This window comes from Cnephaeus nilssonii, assembly GCF_951640355.1.
Source record: "Cnephaeus nilssonii genome assembly, chromosome: 6".
NCBI lineage: Eukaryota > Metazoa > Chordata > Mammalia > Chiroptera > Vespertilionidae > Cnephaeus > Cnephaeus nilssonii.
The window spans coordinates 83,907,730-83,933,777 of NC_137077.1; the positions used below are offsets into that span (position 1 = coordinate 83,907,730).

At 40.0% G+C, this 26,048-nt stretch overlaps 1 pseudogene across 1 annotated transcript in view; it reads right to left on the reverse strand.

Moving 5' to 3' along the window:
• Positions 1 to 2,103: 2,103 nt before the first annotated feature.
• Positions 2,104 to 26,048, reverse strand: part of LOC307101995 (glycolipid transfer protein-like) — a 73,838-nt pseudogene continuing 49,893 nt past the window's right edge. Inside the window, exons 3-4 of the transcript in view lie at positions 16,767 to 16,854; positions 2,104 to 2,760 (exon numbers count right to left, since the gene is read on the reverse strand). The product of the transcript in view is annotated as a glycolipid transfer protein-like (transcript). The remainder of the gene's footprint in view (positions 2,761 to 16,766; positions 16,855 to 26,048) is intronic.

Consider the following 26,048-nt stretch of genomic DNA (forward strand, 5'->3'; position numbering starts at 1 on the left):
TTTATTTTTTGCATATATATATATATATATATATATCTTTTTTTTCTTTTTCTTGCATTATTGCATTGACCAGGTCTTGTACTACTATGTTGAACAAAAGGTGAGAGAAGACATTTTTACCCTTACTAATCTTAGCTGCAAAACTTTGTCTTTCATCACTCCATAAATATTATTGATAGACCTTTTTTACATGTTTAATATGATGTTGAAGTAATTACTCTCTAATCCTAATTTGCTGAGAGTTTTTATAATAAACCAGAGGCCCAGTGCACAGATTCATGCACTGGCAGGGTCCCTCAGCCTGGCCTTTGCCCTCTCACAATCTGGGACCCATTGGGGGATGCCGGATAGCCAGTTTCAGCCACATCCCCGCAGGTCCAATCCAGACAGGAGAGAGCCCGATCCTATGTGTTGAGCATCTGTCCCTTGGTGGTCAGTGAATGTCATAGCAACGGGTTGACCAGTTGTTCAGTCGTTTGATCTTTCGGTCTCTTAGGCTTTTATATATATAGACTAGAGGCCCGGTGCATGAATTCATGCATGGGAGGGGGTAGGTCCCTCAGCCCAGCCTGCACCCTTTCGCAATCCAGGACCTTTCAGGGGATGTCCAACTACCAGTTTAGGTCTGATCCCATGAACATCCCTTTTGCAATCTGAGATTGCTGGCTCCTAACCGCTCGCCTGTCTGCCTGCCTGATTTCGCCCCTAAAACTCAAGCTTCTTATTTTTTTTATTTGTAATATTTATATTTCTTCTTTATTTTTTATTTTAAAATTCAAGACTCTTGAGAACTTGAGGCATTTAACATTATTCCATATTCCTTACAGAGAGCTAAGCATGGTAAACACAGCAAATACTTAATACTTATGGGCTTCTATACAAACACTTTCCAACCAGGAATGTTTTAATAGGCAGTCTCCAAAAATTTGAACTGGAAAACTTAAAAGTAGAGTGCTCGGATTTCAGGCATCAGGTGCTATTAGCAGGATTTCTATTCCAATTAAATTCTAATTCTGAGCTCTCAACAGTCTGGACCAGGCGTCCTCAAACTATGGCCCGCGGGCCACATGCGGGTGTTTTTTCCGTTTTGCTTTTTTACTTCAAAATAAGATATGTGCAGTGTGCATAGGAATTTGTTCATAGTATTTTTTTAAACTATAGTCCAGCCCTCCAACGGTCTGAGGGACAGTGAACTGGCCCCCTGTTTAAAAAGTTTGAGGACCCCTGGTCTGGACAAACTACCCTTCACTATCTCCAAAATTTTGTTTAGTTTTTTTTTTTTTTATTCCAACATAGAAATTTATTTATTAAGGATTACTTAGTGTTTGCATAAAAGTCACCAGTTGTTCCTCATTGGGTTTTTAACACACATGAATTCTTTGGGGTCCCTCTATTCACACCAGCACTTTCAAAATACAGCTCTTGTTAGTGCCAGGAGGGACAGTTAAGGCAGCGAGGTGTTTCTTTGGGTCTCGGCATTGGGAGGGCTTGTGGTCTCCCCTCTGAGAGAACACACGATAGGTAGTTTCTTAGGTAGGGTAGGCTGTCTCTGAAGAAAATTCTTATGCAGAAGAATGCAAATTCAGTCATCTGTGGTCAGTTACTCATACCTGATAGCTTTAAAATAAAGTCCCCTTGGGCAAGGTCATCAAAGTCTTGCTGGTTGTTTTCAACGATAAAAAACTGTCTGGAAAAAGATAGTAGTCATGGTCCTTACATGACCTGAAACATCACTGCACCAGATCCTCATTTTTAAAATGAGGTGTATGATAGGGCTCCCCCAGGGTCACGCACCACATGGGGGGACGGGGACAGAAAACCCTAGGACTTGACTTATTAGCAACATTAACTGGTTTTTATCACACTGAAATGAAGGCAGTCTGTGCTGCCGTGACATTAAAGGTGGTTCAGAAGCAGGGTGGTTATTTATTGCTCTGTTAGGATAGACCCCCCCAAAGTGACTTTTCAGAAACCAGGGCTTTCCCCTTCATCCCCAGCCAGACTCTGGGCCACTCTGGGGGACACAGGCCACAGCGGCCTGCCAGCTTGCTTCACAGTGATTCTGGCCTGTCTGTTTCGGGAAGTGCCGGCCACTGGGCACGCCTACACCTTGTAGTGGAGCTCGGTGTTCATCGTGGTGTACATCTCGGAGATGACGTCAATGGCGGCCGTGTAGTTGACCAGGAACAGGCGGACCTCCTCCAGGCACTCCTCCTCCTCCGCCACGTTCTGGCCCTTGGAGAGGCTTTCAGGAAGTCGGACTTGCAGGGCGCAGCATACAGCGCTGCCCAGATCTTCTGCTCCATCCAGCCTGTACTTCTTGAGCACCATCTCCTAGGCCTTGGGGGCGTTGACACTGATGAGGGTGGGGTGGCTCTCATCCTGCTCCCCATAACAGATGCTCTGCAGGAAGACCTAGGTGAAGCAGACGCCCCTTTTCAGCCACATCAACGCCAGCGTGGCCCCCACTTTGGGCCACTCTGCTCCATACATTTCCTTCTCTGCCTCCAGGATGTTCTGCAGGGTCCGGAACTTGGTCGGTCGGTGTGTACACAGCTTTGATTTTCGTGATGTTACCACTTATGTCTGCCTTGATGGGAATAAACACTGGGGACCCAAGGCAATCGAGGAAGGGTGGCAGGTGGGACACCGCCTCCAGGAAGGGTCCGGTCTCGATCTGCTTGTCCGTGGGCAGTGGCTTCAGCAGGTGCTCAGCCAGCAGCGCCAATTCGTGGTCGAGGCCAGCGGTGATGCCGTTTTCTAATCAGATCTTCCTCTTCCTTCCCCAGCACACTCCAAACCTACTCCAGACGGACTACCCCAACCCTGAAGACCCTTAAGACCTTCCTCCTATTTCTTTAACTTTCCCCCATCAAACTCGCACCCTATTGTGTTGCCTAGGGGCGCCCCTAACTGCTCCCTGGGGGGAAGGGCAGCCTGGCGAGGGGCAGTGGTGGTTCTGGTCTAACTACTGGGGCTTGAGGCGCTGACAGAAGCTGCGGGGCACACCTGCAACCTAACCACCCGGGTGTGAGTGGCCCTGAGTGAGCAGTGTGTTCCATCAGTGGCCATCCCAGCGCATGCACATGGAGGAGAATTTGCTGGGCCTGCTTTCCCATAGGCCTGAGCCCCCAAGCAGCCGGGGATGAGCTGGGGATCCCAACGGCCTGACAGCCAGTCTGGTCCTCCCACCACCCACCTCAATTCCCCCGTTCACCATCACTGATCCATCGGAGCCTGCCGGCTGGGGGCAGAGACCAAGAGGTCAGCTGTTCAGTCCCCTGTCCTGCCTCAACCTGCTCATGGCTGGGAGATGGGGAGTGGGGGAAGGGGGAGGGACTTGGAAGTGCTCCATGCACTTCCTGGTGTTTGGTTGAGCCTCCAGTCGTTGTGGATGTGATGACCCTGGCTCTTTATATATATACTAGAAGCCCGGTACACAGAATTTGTGCACAGGGGAGGGGTGTGTCCCTCAGCCCAGCTTGCACCCTCTCCAATCTGGGACCACTCGAGGGATGTCTGACTGCCTCTCACAATCCAGGACTGCTGGCTCCCAACTGCTCACCTGCCTGCCTTCCTGATTGCCCCTAACCGCTTCTGCCTTCCAGGCTGATCACCCTCTAACCACTCCCCTACTAGCCTGATTGATGCCTAACTGCTCCCATGCAAGCCTGTTTGCCCCTAACTGCCCTCCCCTGCAGGCCTGCCCCCCCCCCAATTGCTCTCCCTTGCAGGCCTGGTCCCTCCCAACTGCCCTCCCCTGCTGGCCACCTTATGGTGGCCATCTTGTGTCCACATGGGGGCAGCCATCTTTGACCACATAGGGGCAGCCATCTTGTGTGTTGGAGTGATGGTCAATCTGCATATTACTCTTTTATTAGATAGGATAGAGGCCTGGTGCATGGGTGGGGCCGGCTAGTTTGCCCTGAAGGATGTCCTGGATCAGGGTGGGGATCCCTTGGGGCATGCGTTGGCCTGGGCGAGGGGCCTGTGGTGGTTTGCAGGCTGGCCACGCCCCCTGGTGACCCAAGCGGAGGCCCTGGTATCTGGGGTTTAATTTACCTTCTACAATTGAAACTTTGTAGCCTGGAGCAGAGCCAAGCCTTCTGCTTGCTCTGTGGTGGCAGCCATTTCTCTGGCGGTTTATTTACCTTCTATAATTGAAACTTGGTAGCCTTAAGCAGAGGCCTGGGCCAGCCAGGGTGTGCTGAAAGCTTGACTTCCTCAGTCGCCGGGGGCAACCCTAGCCTCCTGCTCTTTCTAGCTCAGTGGCTGCCACCATTCCTGTTTGGATTTATGTATCTTCTATCATTGAAACTTTGTAGCCTTGAGTGGAGGCCTAGGCCGGCAAGAGCAGGCAGAAAGCTTGGCTTCTTCCATTGCCAGGGAAACGCAAGCCTCTCTTCTGTTCTCTGTGGCCATAGCCATTTTGGTTGGGTTTATTTGCATATTCGCTCCTGATTAGCTGGTGGGCGTGGCTTGTGGGCGTGGCTGGTGGGTGTAGCTGAGTGATGGTTAACTTGCATATTACTCTTTTATTAGATAGGATATAGATTATATATATAGATGGCTGTTAGATTGTATCAAATGCTTCTGCATCAATTGGTTTAATTATATGTTTTTTTCTTCTTTAGCCTGCTCATATGGTACATTGCATTGATTGATTTTTCAGTGTTAACCCAGAATTTCATACTCAGAATAAATGTCATTTGGCCATAGTGTATAATTTTTAATGCATGATTGGATTCAATTTTCTTAGATTTTTGCACAAATATTCATAAATGATATTGGTCTATATTTTATTTTTTTGTAATTTCTTTGTATTATATTGATATCAAGATAAGTTGGTATCATAAAATTAATTAAGACGTTTCCTCTTCTTTTCTTTTTCTAAAGAGATTGGGTAGAATTGGTGTTCATTGTTCTAATTTAAATGATCCAGTGAATTCTCCAGTGAAACTTTCTGGCCATGGAATTGTTTTTTCTTCACAAGGCACTTAATTATGAATTCAATTTTCTTAAGTCTACAGCATTATTCAAATTATCTATTTCATTTTGGTTGATTTTTTTGTACTTTTTGGCTTACAACAAATTACTCAATTAATTAATCTAGTTTGAATTTATGAGCATAAGTTATTAAAGTATTCCCTTCTTATCCTTATAATGGCTATAGGAACTATAGTTTTATCCCTGATATGTGTAATTTGTGTCTTATCTATTTTTATTTTTGCCTGTCCTGCTAGCAGTTCATCAATTTTATTTTTTCAAAGAACTCTTGCTCACTTATTTTCTTTATTATTTTATGATTTTCAATAGCATTGATTTCTGCTCTTTCCTTTATTATTATACTCCTTTCCTGCTTTGCACTTATTTTACTCTTAATTTTTTACTTTCTTGAGTTTAAAATTGAGATGGATTTGTGAGCTTTGCTCTTTCTTTAACATATACTTTTTGTGCTATAATTTTCCTCTCAGAACAGCTTTACCTGCATCCCACATATTTTGATATATCATATTTTCATTCAGGTCTATATATTTTATTTCCTCTGACAATTTCTCTTTGAACCATGACTAAGTAATGCATTGATTAATTTTTAAATGTCTGAAGATTTTCTTGTCTCTCTGTTAATAATTTTCAGTTTAAAATCATTATGATTTTAATTCTTTTAAAGTTGTTGAGGTTTATTTCCCAGTATTTGGTCTGTTTTGGATAATGTTCCATGGGTCTATGAAAATGTGTATCTTTTATAGATGTCAATAATATCATTGTGGTTGGTTGTGTTGTTTAGATCTTCTATATACCAACTGTATATTCTTGCTGATTTTATGCCTATTAGGTCTATCAGTTTCTTGAATTGCCCACCTAGAATTTTAATTTGTAATTTTTTGAAGGGCATTTAAATTCTAGTTTTAATCACATCATAATTTTCAGAACACTTGGTGGGAAAATGTGATCATTTTTTAAGTTGAGATATACAGTAATTGACATATAACATGATGTAAGTTTAAAGTATAGAGCAAATTGATTTGACATGGTCACATATTATAATACAATCACCACCATAAACTTAGCTAACACCTCTGTCAGGTTGCACAATTATCATTTCTTTTTGGTAGTTACCAAGATCTAGTCTCCTGGTAAATTTTAAATACATAATATAATATTTTTAATAAATTTTTATTATTGAAAATATTACCAAAATATAGTATTGTTGACTATAATTACTATGCTGTGCATTAGATCTCCAGAAATATGTAATCTTGAAAGTTCTTTCACCATTGTAAATGTGTGAAAAAGTAACAGAAGTTTGATTTAATGCACATAGCTAGTGACAAAACACATAAATTTGGAGTTGAAAAAAGTAACAAATTTTGGCAGGGGGGGAATATTTGCTGGTCTTCAAGAATTCAAGTGGATTCTGAATAATTAGTTCTTGAGTAGTTATTTTGGTCCTTTATAATATGTGCATATTATGTGAAAATTGCACAGCATTATTTAATAGACAAAGTTGACTTTTTGTGCTAATATCTACACTAATAAAAGAGAAACATGCAAATTGACTGTAGCTCTGATACACCCACAAGCCACGCCCACCAGCCAATCAGGAGTGAGTATGCAAATTAACCCAACCAAGATGGCGGCGGCCACGGAGCTGGAGTGAGCAGGAGGAGGAAGCCAAGCTTCCCGCCCACCCTGGCCAGCCCTGGCCTCCACTCAAGGAGGGGCTGGGAGCTTGGGTTGCCAGGGGCAACCCAGGCTTATAGCAGGCCCTGGCCTCCACTCAAGTCTACAAAGTTTCAATTATGGAAGATAAATAAATCCCAACAAAAATGGTGGCAGCCCCAGAGCTGGAGCAAGCAGGAGGCTTGGGTTGTTCCCCGCGATGGAGGAAGCCAAGCTTTCCACCCGCCCTGGCCAGCCCTGGCCTCTGCTCAAGGCTACAAAGTTTCAATTATAGAAGATAAATAAATCCCAGATACTTGCTGCTAGCCGGCCCTGGCCTCCGCTCAAGGAGGCGCTGAAAAAAAAAGAAAAGAAAAAGGAAAAAAGAGGGGCTGAAAGTTTGGGGTGTCATGGGGTGATCAGGCCAGGATGAGATGGCAGTTGTGGGTGATCAGGCTGGTGGGGGGTGGGGCCGTTGGGGGTAAGCAAACCAGCAGGGGGGCCAGTTGGGGGTGAGCAGGCTGTCAGTGGGGTGTCAGTTGGAGGTGATCAGGACAGCAGGGGGGGCAGTTTGGAGTGAGCAGGTCAGCAGGGGGGCAGTTGGGGGCAAGCAGGCCAGTGGGGAGGGAAGGTGGGGCAAGCAGGCTGGCAGCAGGGGGCAGTTGGGGGCAAGCAGGCAGGCAGGCAGAGTGGTTAGGGGCAATCAGGCAGGCAGGCAGCAGGTGAGCAGCTGGAGCCAGCAGTCCCAGATTGTGAGAGGGATGTCCAACTGCTGGTTTAGGCCCAATCTCTGTAAACTGGCAATTGGACAACTTTCAAGGGGTCCCAGATTGGAGAGGGTGCAGGCTGGGCTGAGGAACACCCCCCTTCGTGCACGAATTTCGTGGACCGGGCCACTAGTTAAGTAATAGTAGTCATACTAGGGTATATAGTGAAGCAATCTAACTTTTACATTCTGTTGAATAGACTCCCTGGAGATTATATATATATATATATATGTATATATATATATATATATATATCCCTTTACCATCTCATCACAGAGACTTCTATAAAATTTAAAATAAGAAGGCTCTTTTCTTAGTTTGGGCCTTTGTGCTCCCAAACCACCAAAGATCTATAAGGGAGAACTTAGAAACATTCTTCTTGGTAGTGTTATTATCCAATGAATCACAGCTGATTTTGTTGACTAAAGTGTCCCAGAAGAAAGATTTATAAAGTGTCCAGGGTTCAATAATTGCTGAATCAGTACATCTTTATATAACAGGAAAATAAGAAAAACTCTGCAATAAGCATGTTGAACAAGGTTTTAATTAAAAACAGCTCTTCAGCTGGCAGGAGAATCTGTCCCAACTGTATTTTTATGAAATTCTCCAGAATGTTTTAAAGTATTCTCTACTTTTACTTATTAAAAAGGCAGTTATATTCTCCTGCCATATGAATAAGAATCATTTTCAGCTAACATAATTAATTGAATAACAAACTTATTCACATGTTATAGCCAACCAGCAATGGGTGTGTATGGAATAAGAAGTCCACTCCTATATCCCTAGTGTATGACCTCAACTTTGGAGAAGATAATAGAATTGGCTTATGTAAGAGATTAGTTCCTGATGTTTATGGACTTAAAATCCATGGAATGTGCTGTTTGCTCAAAAAACAGAAATGGGGACTTGTTCTTGTAGTTAATTCCTTATTTATGTCTACACGTGACATGTTTTTAAACATGTCCTCAAGTATAACTCTATTAGTAGTTAGTTTAAAACTTCCATCTCACTGTTGTCTTATGACATTTTTTCTCATCCTCGCTTATTCCAATTTATGGCAATCTGACGTTATAAAAAAAAGGGCTAATCAAAAAAGCCTACCGCTTTTTCTATTTTCAAAAAGAGAGCCTTACACGTGAGGTTTCACATATAAGCCATGTTAAATGTCTTCAGTTCTTCAGTGACTTTGATAAATTGCTTTAAAGGAGTTTTGTTATAAAGAAACAAACCCCCAGGGTATATAGTTCTCTCATTGCCTCATCTCCTTATTTTTCACATGATGGCCCTGGGACTCTGAGAACATCTGGGAGAGCTCTGGTTACAAACCCTGAACTGTTTTTGAGCACAGAGCAGTTTGTAATTCTGATTTTCTTTCATGCTAAATCTTGTTGTGCTCTCATTTCTTCTTCCAATCTTTTCAGATAGATGACATGTTTCAAGGTCTCTTTTAAATGGGTTAAGTAAACTTGAGTTTCATGCAGTTAGATTTTCTAATTACTTAAGGGAAATCTGTTATAACAGTTTTCACTGCATCTCAATTGATATTGTATAGGGTGAGGCAATTTAACATAAAGATAGACAGGGTTATACTACAGGGATCTTGAGGGGGGCGGGCAGTTTACCAAGGCAATTTCTTCATTTCAGTATTGTAGTTCCTATAGGAATTGGTTCATACACTTTTTAGGACCTTTTACTCAAAATGTCAACTTGGAATTTATTGAAGTTAGAGACTGGATTATGCATTTTTCCTGTGTGGACCCTCCAGTGTCTAACACAGACTGGCACATAGTGTTCAATAACTATTTCTTGAATTGAATTTATACACAATTAGGTAGACAGATTAATTGGTGTATATGCATTTGTATTTTTACATTATGGGTCTTACACCCATTTTTCAGATATTTAGTAAAATTTAGAGCAACAAAAGTTGAAGACAGGCATAAATTTTGCTAATCTGTTTTTGTCTGTTATATGTATGTGGTATTAAGGTAAAATTGCCATTATCAACTTGATACATTGTAGCTTTGTACTGAATGATATTATAATCATAGATAGCACCTATTTAGCTTTGTTGTATGAGCCTAGGATTTTACAACCATTATTTAATAACCTCAAAACAAGCTATGAGTTGAGGTATTATTATTCTATCATATAAAAAAGTAATTTAAAAAAATAGAATTTAAATAAATTTCCCAAAACTCCATGGCTGAGATTTGAATTCAAATATACTTGGTCCAAAACCTGGATTCTTAACCATTATTAAGGGAACTAGCACTCAATTGAGAACAAGATCAGATTTTATACTAAGCTCTGCGTGACCTTGGGCAAGTGATTTAAAACCTTTGACATTTTTCTCATTTTAAAATAAAAGTAAAACTAGTTAATATATAAGTGTTTTGTAGTTTTGAATATAATGATTCAATAATAATAGATAGATGTTAAAGTTGGTCACTGTTATTTATTTTCTACCAATGGCAGTACAGTCATGACCAGGACAATGAGGCAGCAGCCATCCCTGAGCACTCTCACTTGTGAATGCATAAGAAATGAGTGACTTCTGAGTTAAGTCACTTTTGACTATTCAGGAAATATAAGAATATAAAATAGAGGGGACCCAAGAATGCATCCAATTGAAAGTTCTGATTTTACAAGTAAGAAAAATTTGGCCTAAAGTATTTATGCCTTGCCTCAGTTACATAGTTATTATATTACTAGAGGCTCAGTGCACGAATTCATGCACAGGTGGGGTCCCTCAGCCTGGCCGGTGATCGGGCCTATCAAGGCTATCTCGCCCAGTCCTGATTGGAGCTGATGGGAGCCTGCCAGCCAGGGAGGAACCATGGGAGGGCTCCAGGGCATGTCCTGCCCTCTCTCCCAGTCCCGCTCGGCCAGACCCCAGAAACAAACTAACCTACCAGTTAGAGCATCTGCCCCCTGGTGGTCAGTGTGAATCATAGCAACTGGTCAAGAGGTCAACTAAACTGTCAGACACTTAGCATATTACACTTTTATTATATAGGATTCTTTCTATTGTAATGTGATACTTACTGAAGATCTTCATAAAGATCTTAAAATTCAGAAGAGAGAATATAAGCATGAATGATGCTACATAAAATCATTAAAAATACTGAGAAATCTGCATCCCAAACAAATCAGTGTATCTGTGCCTTCAGTAAAATAAAACCACATCCCACATTCCTTGACAAGTTCTATCTCAAGACTGCTTACAGAAGGCATGATGCCTGATAACAAAGAGCTTCCTGTTTACTGAAGGAAGCAGATAAGTAAATAGACTGTTACCAAAAAAATCATAGTAAATCCTGTGATAGAAGGAAGTATAAGTTACTCCAAGCAGATACATGTTATCCAGATTGGGTGGGCTATAGCCCAGGTCTCTAATTTTTTTTTCATTTAACCTCTAAAATGACTTTTTAAACCATATATTCATTCTCTTGCATATTTTAAGTTGATATCTAAAATTTTTCATCAGTAATGTATATAGTTCCAAAGGTTTCATTTCTAGCTTATGATAAATATTAAAAATAAAAGTCCCTCTTTTAAATATATCCAATAAAATTTAAATTGAAAGCATAAATTAAAGTATAGATGAACAAGCTCTTCTTTGGCAGTTAAATTTTTCATCATTCCTTTTAATCCTCGAACTCATACTTACATTTAAAATGAAATAGATGTTAACAGTTAAAAATATTTTCTTAATTGTCCTTATGTCATTTCTCCAACAAATGTATTTACATAGATTATATAAATATAATGTATAACTTTAACATATACTAATTTAATACAATTATATACTTTTATATGTATAATACATAATATAATTAAATTTAATTATGTAAAACTAGAGGCCCAGTGCATGAATTCGTGCACGGGTGGGATCCGGCCAGCACGGCCCCAATGGGGGCAGATCAGGGGCTGGGCCTGTCTGGAGGAGGAGATGGTGGGAGGTTGGCCATCCAGCCCGCCCTATTTGGGGCCCGATCAGGGCCAGGCTGGCTGGGCGGAGGGGCTGTGGGCAATTGGCCAGTGGGCCCTACCCCCAATTGGGGTTGGGGGGCCGATTTGGGGAGGGGCCAGCCATGGGGAGGGGCTGTGGGAGGTGGGCCGGCTGACCCTGCCCCCAAATGGGGTGGGGAGTGCCAATTGGGAGTCAGCTGCCAGGGGAGGGACCGTTGGAGGTTGGCCAGACAGCCCCACCCCCTAGTGGGATAGGGGGGCAATCAGGGGCGGGGCCTGCTGGGGGAGGGGCTGCAGGCGATTGGGGTAGTGGGGGCCATCAGGAAAGGCTCCAGGGGCGTTGGCTGGCCAGCCCCACCCTTGATCAGCTGGTTCGCTGGCCACAGTGGGCATCATAGCGACTGGTCATTCCAGTCCTTATGGAGTTCCAATCAATGGCTTTTTATGTATAGAGATAATTATATTAATAATAAGAATGAATTATATAAATCTAATATATATATATATATATATGTGTGTGTGTGTGTGTGTGTGTGTGTGTGTGTATTAAATATATATATATATATATATTTTTTTTTTTAAATATATTTTATTGATTTTTTACAGAGAGGAAGGGAGAGGGACAGAGAGCTGGAAACATCGATGAGAGAGAAACATCGACCAGCTGCCTCCTGCACACCCCCTACCGGGGATGTGCCCGCAACCAATGTACATGCCCTTGACGGGAATCGAACCTGGGACCTTTCAGTCTGCAGACCGATGCTCTATCCACTGAGCCAAACCGGTTTCGGCTAAATATATATATTTAATTCCCTGGAATTTTATGGCTCTAACTGCTAAAATATTTTGTTTAGAATTATCATTGTAATGTTTATTACTACCAACTGACAAAACAATAGAAATATGTGACTAATTTAATGAGATGAATAAGAATCATTTTTAATTATTTCAGGTATTTGTCTATAATATTCTTTATTGTCTGAATAAAGCATGTTAAATTGATTTGATTACTGATTTTAAATGTTTATTGTTATAGAGTCTAATGTTTATATACCTTTTTACATAAATATAATTATGTATTAACTAGAGGCCCAATGCACAAGGATTCGTGCAAGAATAGGCCTTCCTTTCCCTGGCTGCCGGCACTGGCTTCCCTCCGGCACCCGGGACCCAGGCCTTCATTCTGGCCACTTTCTTCTGCCTTTGCTCTGGCCCTACCACCTCCCTGTAGCTCCCTCTAACCCCCCCCCCCCAATAGCAGGCATCCCGCCCCACCCCAACTGCTCCGCACCTGTGCGCACGTGCTGCCCAGAGGCCCGGAGCAGCCAGCGCGGACGGAACGCCTGCATCATTGCCATGGCAATGACATAAGCATCCTGGCCCGACTACCGCCATCTTTGTCTCATTAATTTGCATATTCCCTCCTTATTGGCTGTGGGCACTGTCCTCTTTGTCACAGAGTGACGATCAATTTGCATATTCCGTCTTTATTGGATAGGATTTTTTGAGCAAAAAGTATCAGTTATACAAATTTGCTTCCATTTATATGCAAAAAATTACATAATAATCTGCCATCAAATATTTTTAATGATTTTTATTTTGTTGAAACCAAAGAATTAATAACTATCTGATGTTAAATAGATTTGTTATCCAGACTTACTTATGCCCTGGCCAGTGTGGCTTGGTTGGCTGGTTATCCCATGAACCCAAAGGTTGTTGGTTCAATTCCCAATAGGGCACATGCTTGGGTTGTGAGCTTGATCCCCAGTAGGGAGTTTGCAGGAGCCAGCTGGTTGGTTGATGTTTCACTCTCACATAGATGTTTCTCTCTCCCTCTCCCTTCCTCTATCTCTAAAAATCAATAAAAATATGTTTTATAAAAAGAATCACTCACCTTAATTTCTGAAAGGTATACCCACAACTCTTAATCAAATCTGATAAAATTATTTTTAATTTTGGTTGTTAACCCTTCATTTAGAGACACATTTTGAAGCCAAAATTAAGCAAAAACTAGAGATAAAAAAACATAAAATTTGAAATTAAATTTTTTTTTTCTTTTCTATTATTTCATTGTTGCTGGTTAGGTCAAAATGCTTTTAAAAAGCATGGCAGCCCTGTCTGGTGTGGCTCAGTTGGTTGGAGTGTCACCGCATATACTGAAAGATTGTGGGTTCAATTCCCAATCAGGACACATACCTAGGTTGCAGTTCAATTCCAGGTCAGGACAGTTATGGAAGGCAACCAATCAATGTTCTCCCTCACATTGATGTTGCTTTCTCTCTCTCCTTCCCCCTCTAAAATCAATAAGCATATATTCAGGTGAGGATTTTTAAAAAAGGAGAAATTGTCAGGGAAACAGACAGTTGATAATTATATTAGGCATTTCTCTTCATAGTTGACACTAATCAAATTTATAATCATGCCTGGGACAGAATTTATGCAGTTATGTCAACTGAGGATGAAGGAACTTAATCCTAATTAAATTAAACTGATTTTTAAGACTCAGAGCATATTTATACATGGATAGTCTTTAGTCCCAATCCTCTATGTTAAATGGCTATATCAATAAGACAAGAAATAACAAGAGTTGGAAAGGATGTGGTGAAATGTGGGGAATGTAAGTTGGAGCAACCTTTATGGAAAACAGCATGGTGGTTCCTCAAAAACTTAAGAACAGAGCTACCATATGACCCAGTAATCCCCCTTCTAGGTTTCTACCCAAAACATTTAAAAACACATACATGTAAAGATATATGTACCCCTATGTTCATTGCAGTAGTATTCACAATAGCCAAGACATTGGATCAACCTAAGTATCCTTTGACATCTATGTGGTACTCAGCCATAAAAAAGATGAACTATTTCCATTTTTGCAAAATGGATGCATCTTGTTAGCATCATGCTAAGTGGAATAAGTCAGACTAAAAAGAACAAGAACCATATGATTTATTGGCATATACAACAAAAGCAACGAACTCTTTGACACCGACAACAGTATAGTGGTTACCAGAAGGAAATGGGGATGGGAGAGGGTGAAGAGGGTAAAGGAGAGTGAAATACATGGTGACAGAAGAATACTAGACTTTGGGGAGTGAGCACATAATGGAATACATAGGTGACACATTATAAAATTGTGCACCTGAAACTTATATTATGTTATTAACCAATGTTATCTCAATAAATTTAACTTGAATTGGAATCACCTAGAAGGTTTGTTAAAACACAGGTTTCTCAGTCCCATCTCCAGAATTCTTAAACTGGGGTGGGTCACAAGAATTTGCATTTCCAACAAGTTCCAGGGCAATGCTGATGCTGGCGCTCCAAGGACCACGCTGGAAGGACAACCGATCTGATTCATGGATTTCCATTTTATAAATGAGAAAACTGAGTCTGCAAGAGGTAAAAACTTGTCAAAATGTGTATACTTCATTAATGGCAAAACAAGAATTAAGATCCAAGTTCCCTGGTTATAGCGAGTTTCTTTTACTTGCTGCATGCTTCTTTGGAGCAAGACATGAAAGGAGGGGGAAGATTTCTAAAGACTGAAATTAAAAAGAGCTCTAAACCACACCTATGGAGCAGGGGCCCCAATTAAGATACAGAAAGTAATTCAGTTTGGCTAAAGGGTAGAGTGCATTAGCTAGGAGTGGGAGTTGGCTATGAGCTATGACAGAATGGTCACTTAAGCAATTACATGTTGAGTGGACTCGGGGGAAAAAACTAGCTGACAGCTAGGATGTTGTAAAATTCACTTGAGAGTTAAGAAAGGTCATAACTAGCATCAAGAGAGTAACAGTGAAGTAACAAACTGTTTATTTGTGATTAGAAAATTAATCTGTTATCTACCTTTAAACTAAAAAATATCCCTAATAATAAATACAGTATAACAAGCTGAACTTCCTGATCTCAGAAGGACATGAGTATAAAGGAAAAAAAAATGTATTTTAAATACCAGGATTAACTCTTTAATGTTGCATGAGAAATAAACTTTGAATATTCAGTATTACAATGAGTAGAAAAGATCAATAATTTCCTACACTGGGCCATAATCTTTTTATTAATAACTCAATTGAATCTCAGAGGAAAGGCAGAGGTGGGTAGGTGGGCTGGGAAAAAATCAACTGAAGAATTTGTATGCATATATGTATAACTCATGGACACAGACAATAGTGTAGTGAAGGCCTGGGTTGGGAGGCAGGGTGGGCTAGAAGAGGTCAATGGGGGGGTGAGGGGATGGGACATTTGTAATACTTTCAACAATAAAGATTTTTTTCAAAATAACTAAAAATAAATAGAAATTATACTCATGTCTTCTGGTTCCTGATATTCACTTTAACAAATTACCTGAAAAAATAAGAAAATTCAATTAATTCTCGGTTTAGAGATCAAAATATATTCTGTTACACAGATTGAAGATTTTAAACTCTGAGGCAGTTTTTAGTTAATATATTCTTCAAGTTTATACTTTGGCTAAAACTACATGAAGGGTTTTATTTGAGGGGAAATTAAAGGAGGATTTGCTCAAGAACTTAATTTCCTAAATCTGACTTATATTCATTTTTTTTCTTTTTCTTATCTACAGGAGGTCAACACAAAATTTCAGAATTAAACTCATCTGGAATTATTTTCTACAGAAAGACTAAAAACTAAAGGATTTATTGCATAGCTAAAAATGTTTTTACTTGCTGGGCTTTAAATTTCTGCCTATGGGATAGTATCTTGATATTCTAATCCATTATTTTGGAAGAAATCAGGAGTCAGAGGAAATCATGAGGTTGGGATAAATATCCTTCATATTCCTTGAGTTAATGGATTATTTTCAACTCTTCTTGAAGAATCAGCAAAATTAGTGCAATTTCCACTTACTGTGCCTTTAGTCACCCATCCCAGTGCTCTATCAAGCCATCTGCTTCTACATATTGTGGTGTGTGATGTAACTCATACTATGTGGATCCCATGACCCCTCTGCTTCTGCTGGGACTCAATTACATTTTCTTCTTATGCCGGATTGTCCTGAGCCCTGCTGGCATCATACTTGGCAGGTCTGACAGAAGCTAGCTTATAATGATCCGTTTCAGAGACGGTTACTTGGTGTCCCATGCTAAAATGTTCTATACCTTCCAGGGCCCAGTAACTTAGCAGAAGCGGTTTTTTAAAAGGAGTATATGCTCCTCTGCTGATGGAATGGTAGTGGTTCAGAAGCCCAGGGTCTTGTCATAATGTCACACTGCATCTCTTGTTTTCCATTTACTCTACAAACACAACTGGGCTAGATCCTATGGCTCAAGTGGCAAGTCTTCATTTTCTGCAGAACCCTGTACAACTGTCGGTTCTGCTCAGAGCTGACTGCCTTTGTGTCACCTGCTATATCAGCCAGAGACGTAGACCTAGACGTAAAATCTGTTGACTCCAGAACCCAACAGCTCCTCCAAGCATTGCGTTTCCTCCTCTGTAATAAGTGATCAAAATGCAGGAATTTATCTTTCACTTTTCAGAGGTTGTATCTCCATGCCCCTCACCATAGACCCCTTTGAAATTTTCCTGAAGTGTCATTTCCTTTAGTCTTCACAAGATTTATTTCCCTCCCTCCAGAGTGCATGTGTCTTAGTAAATCTTGTTCATTAGGACTGAACTGAAAAACGTCATTCATGTAGTGGATTGATGTGATGGTCTATGGAGTATTTCTCTCATGTAGTCTGTATCTCTTTGGAACACATCATGGCAGAGGTTAGAAGAGTTAACATATTCCTGGGGCACAGCTGTAAATAAATATTGTTATCTGTCTAACATGAAAGTATACAGTCTCTGTTGTTCTTTATTAATTAGATAAAAAATAATACATTTGGCACATAAATAGTCACATACATATACCTGAGGCTTTAGTAGTATGCTCTTGCAAGGATACTACATCTAACACAGCATCTCTGATCACAGCAACTACTTCTTTGGGCTTTTACTGGAGTACAGTCATTCTTTGAGATCTGTCTAGTTTGTACAGGAACCAGAGTAGCATATTAAATGAGTGCATGGTAAGAACTATCACCCTGGCATCTTTTAGGTCTTCATGGATGGCATAATTTTCTTCTTATCCTACCGTGGGATACAATACTTTTTGAAAGTTCAATATCTTGGTGTAGAAGAGAGAGAAGTTAGGGAGCTGCCGTTGATTTTCATGTAGTCTTCCTTACTATCATATATCTTATTCCTGAGACTCAATTGCCAAACATGACAACCCCAATTATACACCCAATAAGCAGAAAAATGAACTCAGGTGTCCTATTAAAAGCTGGGCTTTATCAGAACGCTCCCATTTATTACTTAGCTGTATATCACTTGTCTGATGGGGTGCCACAATGATGATTCTGGTTTCCGGGTATCACATCCACGCAGACCCAATATCCAATAGTCTTTGGTATGTCTGGATATTATCTTTAGTCCAATGTATAAACATCTTAGTAAATGGTCATTTTCCCTTTGCAGATAAATAAGAAATTAAAAGCATACATCACAAAAATCTCAAAACTATCCTGCTAGAAATGGAATCATAATTCATGCTACATATGCCATTTATCTTAGTTATTTATTCATTCTTACAACACTGAGAACCTATTTTGGGACAAACTCTGTGCTAGATGCTTGGAATCACATAGAAAAGAGTTCAAATAAAAGGCTAAGATGTTCTGAAATTTGCCACATTTCTCATTTGACAGCATATAAATTTAAGAAACCATTTTTAAAGATAGTTGATAATTTAAAACGACATAAACATTTTATTTATGATGTTAGTTTACATTCTTTTAAGGCATTTTAAGCTCTCACTTATGTAAAAAGTTGAGACAAAGACATTTAAATAAATGGATTAAAATACTGTGGACACTGACTGTGGCAATGGCACCACACAACTGCAGGAGGCACCATTCACAGGGACTATGGTGTGACTGACACCCTCTATAGCATGCAGCACCAAGGCCCTGCGATTCTGCTAGCTGCAATCATGGTGTGGTCAGAGCCCTCATGCAGGAACTAGTAGGAACATTTTGCCTTATCCTCACATTTGGAAATCTTGAATTTAGAATTTTGATAAATGCAAATGAAGTTATATATTCCATTATTACAATTTTTATACAATATAAAGTTTTATTTTGGTAAATATAAATATTTAAAATATATAATGAGTTTTAAAACATTGCTACTTTGTTCCTTAGCAAATGGAGCATTAAAAAGCAAACAAGCAAGCCTGGCTGGGTAGCTCAGTTAGTTGTAACATTGTTCTGTACATGAAAGGTTGCAGGTTCGATTCCTGGTCAGGGCACATACCTAGGTTGTGGGTTTGATCTCCAGTCGGGGTGCAAAACAGGAAGCAATAGATTGATGTTTCTCTCTCTCTCTCTCTCTCTCTCTCTCTCTCTCTCTCTCTCTCTCTCTCTTCCTTCCTAAAATCAATAAAAAAACATATTATTTGGTGAAGACTTTTTAAAAAAAACAAATAAAGAAGAAATAATAAACAAAAATAGGAGGTGTCCAGATTTTAGTTTATGCCAGTGGGGTAGAAAAATTATTACTGCTATAATTTCCATCTATTATTAAAGAAAGTGACTTGCACAAGACCATATGCTAAATCATAAACACAGCTTCTTTAATGTTAGCTGAAGGTTGAGCTCCATCTCTGTAGGAGATGAGGAAAAAGAACAAAAGGATTTTCCATCCTGGCAAGGTGGGTGCCAGCACTTTGTAACCTTGGGAAGATACTTCTGTTTCAAAAACATTAATTATGCTCAGTCCTAAGGCTATGCAAAGGAATATGATATCCCATACTCATGTGATTTATATTTGTGAAGGAAGACCAAAAATGTGGTAATTAATTGGAATTATTTCTTTGTACACAATATACCATGTGTTATGTACTCTGTGTAGTATAATGGTAATTGAATACAAATAAATAGGTCACATGCCCACTCAATGGGCCCTGTATAAGGGGTTCTTCCCTGGAGACAGACTGAGGATGAGTACCACTAAATCTGTAGTAATGAGAATTTTATTGACTCCTTTTTCGTTCATCCCATCCCATCTGACCCCTTTTGTATAATATCCATTCACTTAAGTTGGAATTGACCCAAGCCTCAGATCTAAGTGAATTCTAATTGTTATGAGCTAAGCAGTGTAATCTTATCCCCTTTATTTCAGTGAGATGTGCCATAATCCAGGCCCAAGCCGGGCAGGCTATAGTTAGGTTTCTAGAACAGAGTGATTTGTATGGTCCAATCAGATTGGTCCAATCAAACTAAAGTTCAGAAGTACTAATTGACTGGGGAAAAGGTCTTTCTCTAGGTGGTATGATAGCAAAAGGTGAGGCTTGTATCTCCTATTTGCCGACGTTCTCTGAAGAAGGAAGACAGCCTGGGGACATAGCTCTCAGATATCCCCACGTCTAACTCCTTCAGATCTTTAAGCCAGTAAAAACCCATTACAGCTATTAAGCATGAGAAAAGAAGTGGGTGTGTCGGTTGGACTAGTAAGGGATTTAAAGCTGCATTTCAGAATGCCAGAGAAAATAAATGAAGGAGACTACTGGATAAGCAATGTAGGCACAAGCCACGCAGAGGTACTAGCAGAAGAAAAAATGCTGTGAGAACAAAACAGGAAGTGCAGAACCGTAATCTGGCTCTTATCAAGCCTGAATGTTTCCATTTGGCCCCTCAGGGTCTTGGCAAATGTCAACTGTCAGCTGCAAGTAGGAATTTTGAAGAGAAAAAATAATAACAAAAAAAAAATTGAGGACATTGTGGAGGAGAGAGAAAAACAAGAAATAATAAAATGACAAACAAGAGACTACTAAGTTATTTAATTATGTTTCTGTAATATAGAGAGATGGAAACATAATATAAAACATACAGAAAAATTTATAATTAATATGGAAATAATACTTTGTTGCTCTTGAATAAACTTCCTCTTACATTTCTCCATTAGATATTCCGAACCTGTGCCACATCCACATCCTACCACATAAATATGAGACCTTTGACCATCCGAGTCTAGGTGGCTCCGCATTTTACCATTCAAATTACAATAATACCTTCATCCACCATATTCTTTCTTCCTTTCTCTAAACTCTCCAAACAGGAGGTTCGCCACATCTTTATTAAGGCTAATACCCCCATCTATACTTTTCATCTGATCTCTAGACATTGCTTTATCTATTTTTATTTCAAGCTTTAATTTTACAGTCTTTTCTTTCAGTATAAACATATGCTTAATCTCTCCATCTTTGAGAAATTTCTCCAATATATTGTATTGCTTTCTAGCTAGCTTTTTGAAAAAAAAAAAAAAAAAGTTTACACTGGCTTCTTTTATTCGTGCAGTATTACTGAAACAACATTTATTACTTTTTAATTTGTTATTATTGTCTCTGGCAAAGATAACAAATGATCTAATGACCAAATCTAAAGGATGTGACCTCACTATAACATTTTAAAAATTCTTTCTTCATTGTAGGAACTTTAAGCCCTTCATTTCTCTGACATTTTCTTTAGGTTCTCTTCCAACATGTCATTCATTTACTGACAATTTAAAATTTTTGCCTCCTACTTAAATTCCCATGTTTCTGACTTCATATTTCTTTTTAGTGCCTACCTTTTCCCCTAGGAAACTTGAATTCCCATAATCTACATAATAGCAATTTTTAACTTTGTATCTCTATGTTAGACTTTTCTGCCTACTAGATACTTGCAGTAAAATAGCTCACTAGAAGTTAAGTTTTCCACTCATTTCTAAGGTTTTATCTCTTATTTTCTGTCTTGGTTAGGGGCACACAGTTTCTCAAGCCAGAAATGTGGGAATCAAATCAACATCTATTCCTCATTACCTTCCTTCAATTTGTCACTAAGCTTTGATCATGTATTGTGTATATTACTGCAATAGCTTCCTTATCAACTGATGTTCTTACTTTCAATGTACCCTCCTCCATCCCTTCCTCCATGTGCTGCCAAGAAGAATAAAGTAAAATGTAAATCTGATCATGTCATTTTCTTGTTCAGAATTTCCTAACAGCATCCATCCATCACCTGAAGGATTAAAGCTAAATTACTGTTGAACATCTTTGGTAGGCAAACAAGAACCTGCACGCTTTGGTTCTTATATACTTGTCTAAACATATCTAGCTTATTAAGTAAACTGCTTAAATTCTCCAAACACTTAATGCTGCTTCAAGCTCTTGAATTTTTGCTTATGCTATTTCCTCTGATCAGACTAGCCTTCTTTCTCCTTTCAACTTTGGAAAAGTCCTTTGCATCTTTCAAACCCAGCTAAACATCATTGACTCAAAGAAATGGGATCCCTGTCCCCCCAAAAAAATCTATCCACTCACACACGTAGTATTATCATTGAATATTAAATCTATATCTATTCTTGTACTTTTCACATAATAATGCAATTTTTTCAGCTTCTTGTTTTTTGTGTGTGTTTTTTTCCTGTTACTCTGTGACCTCCTTGAAGGTAGGGACTTTGTTTTATTTGGTTTCTGTTCCTAGGACCTAGAAGAGTCTGATTCATATTCCATCTCAACAAGTGTTGGTTCAAATGAATTAAATTCCAAAGCACTCAACATTTTTTAAGGGAATATGTGTTATATGAATGCACTGTATTTAGTAAAGGAATGAGAGAAGCTGTCTAGCAATAGGTTACTTAGGAACCTTGATTGCTATGTCATATTTGGATATTTTATATAAGCTTAAAAGAAACATTTACATAAGCGGCAGATGATGGGAGAACATAAATTTATTTTGGAGGCTATACTACCACAAAACTATTAGGACTTCTGCCGACCAATAATAAGATCTCTGTTCCTTATTTTCAGTAATGTGGATGATGAAGCAACATCTGGATCCTGGTGAAAAGATATCAAGGTATGTCAGTGGTTTCAGAAAAGTAATAGATGAATCAAAATTTTTAGCTGAAGAATAGGTAAAGAAAAGAGAATTTTAAGGGCAAAATGTCACATATAGTATAGATACAAGGTATTGTTTTAATCAACTGACAGTGGGCAATTTGATGAAAACAAGAACTAACCAAAAACATTCTATAAATGTGGCTAAAAAAATATATGTAAATGAGTTAAGCATAGGGCACTTTTATTTTATAATAGAGGCCCAGTGCACGAAAATTCTTGCACTTGGGGTTGGGGGTCCCTCAGCCCGGCCCTGCACCCTCAGGGGATGTCCACCTGCTGGCTTAGGCCCGCTCCCCGGCAGTCAGACATCCCTCTTACAGTCCAGGAGTCCTCACTCCTTACTGCCTGCCTGCTCATTGCTCCTTACCGCTGCCTCGGAGGAGGGAGAGGCTCCTGCCACCCACTGCTCCACTCGCCTGGCTTCTGGCTGAGAAGCGCTCCCCCTATGGGAGCTCACTGTCCACCAGAGGGCAGCTCCTGTGTTGAGCGTCTGCCCCCTGGTGGTCAGTGAGTGTCATAGCGACCGGTCATTCTGCCGTTCAGTCGATTTGCATATTACCCTTTTATTATATAGGATAACAAAGTTCTGGATTTGGGAGTGAACTCCAACTGAATATTGGTAAAATTTTTATAGCAGTAAATGTAACCAAATAATATACATAGAGACAAATAGGAATAAAGGACTTTCTCGTAGAGTACAAAAAGTGAGTGTATGGATATGTGAATGAATATAAATTGTGAAAATGCAAAATAAAAAATGACACTGGAAATGATATTCATTTTCTACACCCAGACTGTTTCTGCTTTAGGTCACCTTCCTGTCTGGTGAGGACATAGACTACCTCCAATACAAGTGAAAACTCATTTCCCTAGATGCAGAGTCTGGTGGGAATTCCACTTTGGCAAGAGTAGGGCAGCAATTGAAGCTGCATCAAGTTCCAGAGGAGGCAGTGGCTATGATTCTGTCAACTTATCCAACTTCCAGCTTCCATGGTTTCCATGGTACAACAGCTGAGCCTGTGCTCAGTGGTGGTTGCATAGAGGTATTTAAGAGACCAATTCTCCTATATCACTTCAGAGATTGTTCCTGATGGTATGGTCTCTAAGCACAAGTTCTAAATATTCTTTAGTAAACTGCTTTTCTACTTAAATTAGCCTCACTTGGTTTATGATGTCTAAAATTAAGAACCTTGACTGATCAATTACCTTTCTAAGAAATCCAGACTTGTAATCCTCTATTGAGCATTTACTGCATGTATGGAACTATATTATGTGCTGGAGTAAAGTGGCAGAATAGACACATTGAATAAGACACAGGCCTTCTCTCAAGGGCAAGTGTCATAAAATAACTGTAAACGGAGGCAGGAAGATATAAGCACTAAGCTGAAATACTCGCTGTGCAGGATAGAAGAACTAATAGTCATTTGTGATGACTGGAATCACAGAAGAGAAATATTTTTAATTAAGTCTGGAAGAGTGAGTAGGATTTTCCATAGGGCTGTGCCTGGAGTGAAGCAAGTGGAGATTGCTCTTGAGGGATATGAGCCTTATAGGACAGTGTAATCAGAAACAAACAAGAGGAAGTAAAGGACCTCAATGTGGACTACTGTTTCACTCAACTACAATCACTGTACTGAGGAGCATGGGCCATCTTAAAGACGATGTTCTAATTCTCTTAGAAATAAGAGTGTTCTCAGGCACACACATGGGAGGGCATGAGCTTTTCCCACAGGCTTGAGCTCTGAGGGTCACCTTCCAAGACCTCTGGGAAGTGTAAGCAGTTCAATGCATTGTAGACACAAATTCCTTTAGCAGATATGCTAAGCTTACATCAGCCAGGTTCTTGTCTTATCCAGACTTGCCCAAATCATTGTTCAAATGACAATTTTCATCTTATTTTTAAAGTGAAAATAGTTTCTTCAAAATAAGTAACATTCAGGAGTCCAATATTTAAAACAAAGAGGATGTTTCTGGTGGATGGACACATGGGAGATCTCATGGCCTTTCTCTAGGGGGGGCCCTCTTCACCACATCATACCCTTTGACACTTCACCTGGGGACTCCTAAGAATATAAAGAATTAAAGTTTCTGAAGCACCTGGATACAAAAGTGGAATTTGAAGAAATTGCTTTAGTAGGAGACATGATAGAAGAATTGCACTGGCAGATGTTTGATTTCTATATGGGTTATATCATATATGTATACTAGAGGCCCAGTGCATGATTAAATCATGCATGTGTAGGGTCCCCTAGGCCTAACCTGCCATCCAGGCTATATCCACTGCCCCACAAAGCCTAGCACACTCCGCGGACACTGCTAGCAGCCTGCTCCCCACTTTTGATGGCAGGGGGTCTGCTGGTGCCGGAGCGGACAAACAGCTCCCCGCTTTCGATTGTGGGGGAGCTGGGTGCTTGTCCTCTGGTGCCGGAGCAGACAGGCACCCAGCTCCCACGCTTTCGCTTTCGATCGCGGGGGAGCTGGGTGCCTGTCCGCTGGTGAACCAGGCCTTTCAGAAGCCTCCTGCATGCCGGAGGCTTCTGAAAGGCCTGGTGCCTGATGGTCCGCGGCGGGACGTGGGCTCGCTGCCCCAGAGGCCCCTTCTGTGCCGCAGCACAGCCATGGTGCAGACACTGAGCTCGTGCCGCCACTGGCGATGTGAGCTCAGTGTCCTGCCGGCCCAATCGGCCACCCCGGCCACCCCGAGTCCCGCCCCTCCGTGCCTCCTGGCCAATCGTGGGCATAGCGAAGGTATGGTCAATTTGCATATTTGTCTATTATTAGGTAGGATAGCCTCCAGGAGTCACCTAATATATAATGTGCTAGAAATGGAAGAACATGGACAAATAACCTACATACATAAAGAGTTTATGGAGACTTGTCAAAAGTAAGAAGAAAAGAGAGTAAATACATGTTTTAATTTGGGGAATGGAGACATTTTTAGGTACAAAAATAACAACAATAATAATAACTGGATTGAGGTAAGGACTGCCCTTCAGGTAAAGGTAAAATGTGTGATATTATTTAGTTTATTGTTAAAAATCCAAGACACAACTGTGGAAATGTTGTTGTCACTGTTTATAAAAGAAGTAAAGCATAAGCATAACTATGTGTTTATTGCTTTTACAATAATTTGTGATTATTATAGTTGAAGTTATATCTTTCAGTGCTAACAAGGTAATGATATTATTAAATAAGTGAACTTTGATTTATTTGGGTTCAAGACACTACAAAGGATACTCTGAGCTATCAATGTGAGGATTCTAGTGCCAGACCACCCAGGAGCTAATTCAACTCAGGAAAGGGCATGTCTTGTTTGGATGATATATGTGTGTTTTCTAGAAGAAAGAAATCTTCAGAATGTCACATAATAATCCATACACATATGCCCTGAAGTGTGTAGTAAATTCAAGCATGTTTATTCACTCTTCTGTAGTAAGCCAGGAAGGGCAAGACGTTTCTACATTTCTTTAAAGCAACAAGTCAAAGTGCTTTCTTGTAAAGAATCCTTTGGGGATGGTGACGTCGGGTGCTGGATTACTACCAGGAACCACACAAAACTAACTATAGATTGATCAATTATTTCCCTTTACATTCAGTCTCAGTTGTTCTGTTCAGTTCTAGAAGTAAGGAAACTAAAATGTCAAAGTAAAAAAAAAAAAAAGTTGTGAATGTGTCATCAACGATAAAGATAGAGTAAA